This window comes from Papaver somniferum, chromosome 10 (assembly GCF_003573695.1).
Source record: "Papaver somniferum cultivar HN1 chromosome 10, ASM357369v1, whole genome shotgun sequence".
NCBI lineage: Eukaryota > Viridiplantae > Streptophyta > Magnoliopsida > Ranunculales > Papaveraceae > Papaver > Papaver somniferum.
The window spans coordinates 129,459,678-129,468,696 of NC_039367.1; the positions used below are offsets into that span (position 1 = coordinate 129,459,678).

The 9,019-nt window shown below is 38.0% G+C and overlaps 1 long non-coding RNA gene across 2 annotated transcripts; it reads left to right on the top strand.

The window, feature by feature from the left end:
- The first annotated feature begins 1,913 nt into the window (after positions 1-1,913).
- LOC113318639 lies at positions 1,914-5,586 on the top strand. 2 transcript variants are annotated; one of them, XR_003344728.1, is made up of 5 exons: positions 1,915-3,131; positions 3,222-3,303; positions 3,566-4,239; positions 4,575-4,815; positions 5,077-5,586. It is a non-coding gene; the product is annotated as an uncharacterized LOC113318639 (long non-coding RNA). The 2 variants fall into 2 exon arrangements; XR_003344727.1 differs by having other exon boundaries at positions 1,914-3,131; positions 3,566-4,815.
- Positions 5,587-9,019: the final 3,433 nt, after the last annotated feature.

Sequence of the window (9,019 nt, forward strand, 5' to 3'; positions counted from 1 at the left end):
TCTATTCATCTCATTACTCTGTTCCACGACTGATCCTCAGCTGAATTCCATGGATTAGTAATATATAATCATTTTATCTCATTACTCCGTTCCATGGCTGATTCTCAACTGAATTCCATGGATTAATAATAGATGCTCAATTTATTTTATTACTCTGTTTCATGGCTGATTCTCAGCTGAATTCCATGGATTAGTAATAAATATTCACTGATCAGGCGTCTGGGCCATCACCAAGTAATGATAAGCACATAGGTGCTATATTTTATACCCATATTTATATTAGTTAGGACTTAGGACTCGATATTTTGACTAGTAACACCATTTTAATGCTTTTGTACAAAGTAAAAGTGAATTGGATCATCCGGATAATAACCGGCTAAATGAGAATTAAATGGAGTTGAATTCGTGTTTGCAACAAAATGGAACATGAGTTTTCCATGGGTCTAACCAAAATTTTAAACATTTCCCATCACCAATTCTGACCTTGGAGTTCCACTGAAAAAGCCCATTTTCTTTTTCAATGCCTTTCCAGTATCCTCTCCCATGAGTGGATTTATAAATTTTGGGAAAAAGATCATTTTTATCAGTCTTTGTATTGTGCTGGATGAGCTTTCTCCATAAAGCCTCCTCCTGAGAATATCTCCATCCCCATTTGGCAAGCATGGCTTTGTTTGTGGCTCTGATATTTCTAATGCCTAATCCTCCAAATTTCTTAGGCTTGCACACTCTTTCCCAACCAATCCAACAAATCTTCCTTCTTTCACCATGAATTATCTCATGTGACCATGTCCCCTTCTGTACAACACATAAGAAAGCTTTCAAAGCTGCTACTGACAAGAACGCCGAAGTAGCTGATCTTGTACACAATGGGACATGGAGTCTGCATCTCTCTCAGGAGCCGGATGAGGAGATTAAGGCTGAGATTGAAGATATTCTCTTATTGATTGGTGTGCCACCACACTTTGAGGCCTGCTCTGACACAGTTTCATCCACTTATACAGTGAAAGAAGGTTATGATTGGCTCATGCAACAGCAGCATGGAGGAGGAGAGGATTTCAAATATGTATGGAACAAAAAGGTCCCCCAAAGGCACAACTTCTGGTATGGCTCGCAATACATAATTCTATCCCTACTATTGACAATCTAAACAAGAGAGGTTGTCAGATACAAGATTCTCTTTGTTGTTTCTGTAATTCAGAGGAGGAAGAAGTAAACCACATCTTGTTATTGTGTCCATTCGCAAAAAGTGTTTGGCAGCATCTCACTCTCCCTTGGAGGCTGATTGGGTACATAAAGATGGAATGGAAAATCAATTTAAATTCTGGCATGCTTCCAGATGCAAAAATCTAGCTAAGAAGATATGGTACATCCTCCCGTTTGCCATTGTGTGGGCTTTGTGGAAAGAAAGAAACAGAAGGGTAATGGCTAAAAAGATTGGCAGAAACAAGGAGATGGTCATCATAGATAATGGGCTAGATAATGGAAAATAGCTCTAGATAATGGATGATCTGTAACTGATGCTTTCAATTTTTACTCCGGGCTTTTAGTTCTCAGAAGTCTTGTAATGGGCTGTTAGTCTGGTTTCTTTTCTAATAAAATTTTATCCTTTTTATCAAAAAAAAAAAAAAAAAAAAAAAAAAAAAAAAAAAAACAAAACAAAAAACAAAATGGAACCAATACTCAAGAGAGTTGATGGTTTGCTATAGTAACCGGACCAACAAAAGCCATCTCATCTCATGGCTCGAGATGAAGGCAGTACAAAGCACGTCAACTACTGGTGGTCATGTGAATTTATTTGTTCATGTGCTGATGAAAATAAAGAAGGCGACGTGTCATCTTTCTCCACCACATTTCTTTTGTGGCCTAAACACCACCTTCTGTTCTTTGCCAAACGAAAAGGAATTTTCATTTCTTATTCAAGATGTTGCTGTCAACAAGATCGAAACTTAAAGAGTTCAAGGGCTGGAATTTTATTGATTGTTTATAGCAGCGACGACGGTGGAGCTGTGCTTTGGGAGTCGGGAAATGGAAATGGTGTGCTGCTAGACTTTGCAAGAAGACGGAAGAAAGCTATGTATCTGACAGCGAAGTAGAAATGGATGTTATTGGCTGAGAGTAATCTGCTCCGGAAATTGGGTCCTCAGGTCGGCTGTACTTGGCCTTAATTGTGTGTCATGGAAATAAATCAGCTCCATGGAACTGGTGTTGGAAGGGTACTCAATTGAACTGGTACAGGTGCGTGTGTTATTTGAATCTGTTCTGGAAATTCATAATAGCTACTGCAGCCGGTGCAAGGAGAGACATAAGGTCAGGGAATGGGAAGTTATTGCCGTGGCCAAGTTCGAGATGGTTTTAAGTGGGACGGACAGAAGATTGGTGTTGGCTGCCATATTAGCTGATGGTTTTCGAATTCAGGCGACAACAGCAGCGACAATACACAACAGATTTTGGGGTATTCTCGCAGGATTGAGATTGGGGGTACGATCTGTGGTGTTTTCGGAAATGAAGCAGCAACAAGATGGTTGTTGCTGTGGCCGACCCTGGATGAGTTGCTACTTGCTACTACCGGTCGAGAAGGTTCAGAATGGAAAGTGGTGCTGCACGGCAACAGAACAATGGAGATGGAATCGATCTTCTACTTAAACTGAAGGCAATAGTGATGTTTTCTGTACCTCGAATGGGTTTGTGCCGCTGGTGGTTTATCATACTGTCCGCAATTGGTTCTGATGGTTGTTGTTCTTTATAAAATGGTTCAAGTGAATGTTCTTGATTAAGAATTTGGCAGCAGCAAGGTTCTCATCTTAAGCTAAACTAGGTCTGAAGGGTATTTCTCAACTGAGAAATGAATTACAACAACCACAATTGATTTCGGGAATTGGTCTGAATCGTTGGTTCGGTGAGAATTTCTGGTGCTGGATGGTGGGAAGATAAGCAGTGACGAGGTGTGTTTCTGGCCGATTAGTGGAGTTGTAGCCAACGGTAGCCAGGTGGCCAGAGATGGGCAGTCACTGGATTTTGAAGGTTTATTTGAAGCTGCAAAGACAGGGAAATCTCCCCTCCTTTAAAACACTAAGTCATATGAGCATAACATGAATAAATTATGGAGATTGAATCAAAGATAAAATATAAAGGTTTCAACATAGATACTTTCTCATGGATTTTTCTTTGTTTGATCCTGTTCTATTTTTTGTATTGATTTTGTTTATCTTTGGCTTTTGCAGTGAGGGTTTAACTCTTTAGTGATTTGGAGAGGAAAACCAACAATGTAGACGCTAAGATAAAACTCCAGCTCGATTCTGTTTGGTAAATACTATCCCGTTAGCTATTTTTTTCATTGTCTATTTTTTGTTGTTGTTGTTGGTGTTTCTTTAGAAAAATTCGTTTGATGATTTTAGTTAGTTTTAGAGTAATTTTGTTTCAACAGGGAAGTTGTTATGATTGATATTGTTTACTGCACCAGATTTAGCCGATAAAGGATGAGCTATTTTTATTATTCTGTTAACTTTTGCAGTTGCATTTTCATTTTAATTTAACAATCTATTGTAATCTATTGGTGCTACTGCAGAAGAATGTTTGGCGACCAACACAAATTAAGATGCAAAATGGCAGGAAGTCAGGAACAAATGGAGTACGTGATGGCTTCCGATGTAACATCATTTATGGAATCCTAACCGAATTGGGTTAGTGTCTCTATATCTAATGTTTGTTGCTTTGGAAGCATCTATGCTTAGATGTACCAATACTAACCCAATATTCGTTGGAAAAAGAAAGACCACACGACCAATTATATGTATGTTAGGGGCTGGGTAAGTTGACAACACGACCAATTAGTGTGCTTAATTTATTTTTTGAATTATGTATTTGATGTTAGTTTAGGGAACCTCTTAGCATGATTGATATATGGAATGGCATGAGATTTTTATAGAAAGATTAAACGACATCTTTGTCTTGATCTAGCGTTTTAGAATTGAATGTGACATGCATAACAAACAGTTCTTCGTGAATCAATCTCTTTTACTGACTGTTTTAGATTGTAGGCCACAAGAGTTTGATTGAAAGTCTGGGTTCTCCGGTAAAACGAACAACTTTTTTAGTATTTTGCATTTCAGACAAGTTTATCTACTCATAAACCTACAGTTTTCGGAATTTTGAACTTCCCAAAGTGAATAGTGGGGTAAATTTTTACTACTACTATTAGTGTTCCAAATTCGAAACCGAAGTTGGAGGTCGCGCACCCAGGTAATGAAGTTGTAACTTTAAGTACCTTCCATATTCTATCTACATATTTATCTCCATATATATAGAAGGAATTTTTGTGTGCGTATGTTGTACCTGTTGGCTTTGAATTTCAAGATCAAATAGTATCCAACCATCAACTTCGTTATATCTGTTTATTATGCTTCTTGAACTTATTATGAAGCTCTCAAAGCAAGAACAATTATGTCTTTTTTCCCCCTAATAGTTTGTATATGCCAACCATCAGCTTGGTTTTCTGTACTACCAACCCATCTCTTGCCCCCGAATCCCTGATTTCAGCTCATTTTGTACACTGATGATTTTCTTTTTGTACACAGGTGATACTGTCATTCGATGTAAGGATACATGAATGGCAGAAAGGAGAAGAAGAGGAGTGTTAGCTATGGTCCCACAATTCTGAAACTAAACAACAAAGTAAATTGTTATCAACAAAAGGAAATAAGACACCGGTCAAAGGACGAAAGGCGATGATGTAACTAAGTTTTTGTTTTATGGCATTCAACAATTTCATAAGTGCCAACGACAATACCATGGATGCTCATAATACCAAATTTTTTGGTAATGCAGTAACTGATTTTTTTTTTTGTTGTTAGTGATGAATGTGATCCTTTTATTTGTTGTCAATTAATCTTTGAACTTCTTAGAGCCTTTGTGTTGTGTTTTTGTTAAAATTGTTTTTCCTTTCTCTTTTTGTGTAATCGACTGAAAATACCACACACCTAAAAACATTTCTTTTGCATTGGGTGAAATTATTTCTTTTGCTTATGTTTCCTGCATTCTAAAGAATGAGTATGCTAAAAGTTACTTTTGATTCTACAGTAAAAATGCATCAAGGCGGGGCGAGGCAAAGCCAGCCACACCAAATCAAAAATTCTATACATGCATCGGGACGGGTCGAGGCGAAGCCGAGTCATACCAAATCAAAAATCCCAAGCATGCATTGGGACGAGTCAAATCAAAAATACTAAGCATGCATCGGGATCAAAGATGCATCCCTACGGGGTGAGCCTACCAAATCAAAAATGCATGACGGGACGAGGCGAAGTTAAAAAAAAAAATGATGGTGCATGAATTTCGGGTCCGCCCGATGCGTAGCACGGGCACAAAATCTAGTTGAGATGGTCAGAGAAGTTGCAAAGTCGCGGCTGATGGTTAGAAGTTGGACTTCGGTAGTGGGCCTGAATGTGGTGGGTATTGGTCCAGGCCTTGGAAATTCTGCTCGGGGAAATTAGGGGGAGACCCAAAAAAAAATATTCTCATTGTCAGGCCCACAATTAATTTTGGGTACCGTGACACCCATAATTATTTCCGTGACACCCATAATTATATGAAAGTATTAAAAATGTCTGCATGACGGATTATGCATCCGCATAATGGGTTACGCATCAGGGGTATAATTGACAACGCAACTTGGATATAACATATCTAAAAATCCGCGCCTTGGAATTTTACAAATTTTATATCGTTGGAAATCATTTTAAGAGAGCTACGCAACGAGTACAAACAAGAATATCAAATTTTTGTTTTTCACGAAAAAATCGGAGGTGATCATCATTTTAGGCAAAATTTTCGAAAACTTGATACATAACTATTATGCACCCACCGAAAAAGATGCATAACACATTCTACAGACGCATAACGAATTATGCAACCATTTTCTCCATTACATAACAAATTATGCATTTGGATAACAAAGTTATGCATCTATAACAAGTTATGTAACCATTGTTTTGGTTGATTTTAGTGCGTACATAAAAAAATTGATGCATAATACAGTAGGCATCCATATTTACGGATGCATATCAGGTTATGCATCTATTTCGATGCATAAAAGATTGTGCAACAATTTTCTCGATGCATAATGCATTATGCAGTCATATTTTCGGATGCATAATATGTTATGCATCCATTTTCACGACTGCATAACATGTTATGTAGATATTATTGTAGGTGCATGACAAGTTCTGCAGCCTTATTTTTTGTTGGTTTCAATACTAAGGAAAAAGTAGCTGCATAACGTGTTATGCAAGCGTTTTCTGGACTGCATAACAAGTTATGCGGAAAAAAGCTGCAGAACGTGTTATGCAACCAATTTCGAGAATGCATCACAAATTAAACAACAAATTTTGTAGATGCATAACCTGTTATGCATCACTACTCACACCTCCATTTTCTTTTAAATGCACATCATACACACACCGAACCCATTTGCACTTCCGTCTCCCCGCTGTAGCATCCTTTTAGCTTCATTTTCTTTTAAATGCATAAACCATTGAAACCAACATCAACACCACCATTCCTAACTCACTTCATTGAAACCAACATCAACACCACTTCCGTCTCCCCGATGCACGTCACACGCACACCATGAACACCCGAATATTCAGAAACGCAGGCGCCTGTGTCCAAATATTAGTCCTATAGATCATATTGATGATACAGAAACCCAATTGTCGAACATCACCAGCTCCTCCTACAATTTGTATCACAGCAACAACATTGCAGACCACCACCCATGGACCATTCCATCTGCTTCTCTTGCCATTCTGTTCGATTTGGATTCATCACAAAACCCATTCAACAGACCAGTTCATCTCTTCTTTCTTTGTTTTCAAATCGAGCTCAGAACCCATCTTCTCAACATCACAACATCGTTCTTCATCTTATTCATCCACCGAGACCCATTAAATCAGCAGCAACATCTTCAATTGGATCTGCAAAAGCTCAATCTCTATAGTGTCTTCAACAGAATCTTACGACCAACAAAAACCCAAATTCATCTCTTCCATAGCATCTCTGCATCACATCAGTTCAATTTCTTCACTAAAATCAAACCCATCTTCAGATTCATAGCAAACCCATATCTAAATTCCATCATCTCTGTGTTATTGATCAAAAACCCATTTTATTCACACATCAGATCCCCTTTTTCATCTCATCTGCTTTGATTTCAATCTCACAGTACCCTTTAAATTATAATTTCGGCTACATACCATTATATCCATGAGCTATTCATCTACTTCTCTCAATTTCTCTATCAGCTTCTCGATCTGGTATTACCAGAAACATCTGTTGCCTCTTTTTCTCTCTTTCAGGGACGAAATGATTGAGAGAATAAACTTCTCGACCACATACAGAAACCCAATTTCAGTCGATAGCAGATACCAAAATCCCTTGATTTTATGTTACCAGAAGTCTCAATCAAAACCCATTCTCAGTCCATCAAGATGTCCACTGACGTCATAAAATTCAGCTCAAAATCTTCTCCAATTCAAACCCCCGGATCAGCATTCATACTCATCTTTTTCCATCACCTCAGATCCCCTTTTTCTCTTGATAAAGGGGAGTCATGAAAGAAAAAACGAAGAAGAATAAGGAAAGAAACAATTTTATAAACTCCGGGTGTGGGAGAAATTTTCACGGAGGAAATGGGTGTGCGCCTGAAGTTTTTTGTCGGTGGGTTTGACAGTGGAAAAATCTGGGAGAATGGGTCTCACTGTAGTTTTCACATTCTGCTAGGTCTTTCGTGGAGTTATACCTTATAATTCAATTGAGAAGAGAATTGAAAGAGGGGGGAGACAGAAGGCTGCGGCTGGGTGCCGTCTGCAGCAGCAAACGGAGACTAGGGTTTGAAGTTTCATTTCTCCCATTTGATTTCAATTAGTTAGGGATTTATTCATTTTTTTTTATGGTTCTTAAGAAAGCCATGGCTAGCTAATTCCATGTTTGGGTGAAAGGATGAACTTGTAGGATTTATTTGTTTTCATGAACAAGGGTATTCTACCGATTGAACTTAATTTTAATAATTTTGTGTCTCTATCAATGTTTATTTTCTAGCTAGATTTTTCAGTGCTATGCCATGTATAGTTCATTGTTGGATTAGTAGAAAAACTCATTAAACCTAAGTAATAATTGAATTATGAATATTCCTTGACTCTTCATGCCATGTATGATTAGTGCTTCGAAATTCTACTTTTAGGTGAGAGCAAATAATTCATTTTTGATGATTCTCGTCGACAATTCGTAAATACAATATCTTCCATGTATGAGTAGTTAGGTTTGCTGCTCTACATGATTATTTTTGAGACCCCTTGTGATTGAACACGATTAATTTCCTACAACAGATTCCTGAATCCTTAACACTTCACATCCCTGGTTACCGATATTTCCTTCGGATTCATTCTATTAATTTAGTTCATTTGCTTCGTTTTTTTTTATTCTTTTCTGAAAATCCAAAAACATCATTTCTGGTTGGTTTATTTTAGATATTGGTTATAGTATTTCCACCGCTCCCTGTGGGTTCGACCCTTACTTTCCGCTGTCTACTAGTTAGACACCGTGCGATTGCGGTTATACATATGGGGTTCTCCAGAATCCTATCAAGTAAGCCCCGAGAAAATGGTGTAAGTGTACTTAGCAATAATGCACGAACGAACACCCAAATGCACGAATGGGCATTCAAAATATGGACAAACGAGGAACGTATGCAAAATAGGAAAGAAAATAATATTAAATAAAATAAACAAGAGGCGTGGGACCGGGCCCACCGGCCATCCGGTCATGCTCCCGTGGCTGGTCCCCCTCTTCCACTAGTTTATTTTATTTGAATCTATTGTATTATTTTCCTAATCTCATGCCCTAGCCGTGGCCGGTCCTACACCCTATTTTCCCTATTTTCTTCTTATTATTATTTCCTTCATCTCATGAAACTCCTTCGTTTGAGCAAAAACCCTAGTTTTGCATATTTTCTCAAATATTGCTC